We start from the raw sequence: 556 nt of genomic DNA on the forward strand, positions 1-556 counted from the left end.
AACCTCCTTCCTCCGCGGGACAGACTCTCATCTAAAAACAGTTCAGAGCGTCTGTATTACTCGTACAAATATTATAGATAGTAGGGTCATTCCCGCGAGCACGCGGTGGACTATACAAATACGTTGAAGTGGACAACGTACTCAAACCCCTTCCGGCCGCTCCATCGTAAGGACTTAAACATCGTTGTCTCGTCAGGCAAAAGCGACGTCGGGTACGTCGTCGTGGTGTCGATCTATTGTGCTATTCCACTTTCTTTCAGTACACGCACGTACCATCCTGGACCTTCCCTCTAAAAGTAAACCAACATCACGAAGAACTTCGTCACCCCTTTCTTCAATGAGTCTAACAGATAGAATTTCCGGGAATACAAATGAACCACAAACGCTAAAAAAAAACGAAGAAGAGATTTAGCTCTGCATAGAGACGCACAGAGAAAGTCCCACACTCAGCTACGAAGCGCACAACATCAGCTGGGTGACCTCGACCCGATTAGGGACCATGGCATAAAAAATAATAGCCACAATAAACTTTCACGACGCGACACTACTTCGAAGA

The 556-nt window shown here is 46.2% G+C and overlaps 1 protein-coding gene across 1 annotated transcript in view; it reads right to left on the reverse strand.

Moving 5' to 3' along the window:
- The window catches only part of LOC104950042 (histone deacetylase 7-like), a 232,818-nt gene that overhangs the window by 61,064 nt on the left and 171,198 nt on the right, over positions 1-556 (reverse strand). The window lies entirely within an intron of this gene.

The sequence above is a fragment of the Notothenia coriiceps genome, unplaced genomic scaffold (genome assembly GCF_000735185.1).
Source record: "Notothenia coriiceps isolate Sejong01 unplaced genomic scaffold, NC01 NC01_scaffold00017067, whole genome shotgun sequence".
Lineage (NCBI taxonomy): Eukaryota > Metazoa > Chordata > Actinopteri > Perciformes > Nototheniidae > Notothenia > Notothenia coriiceps.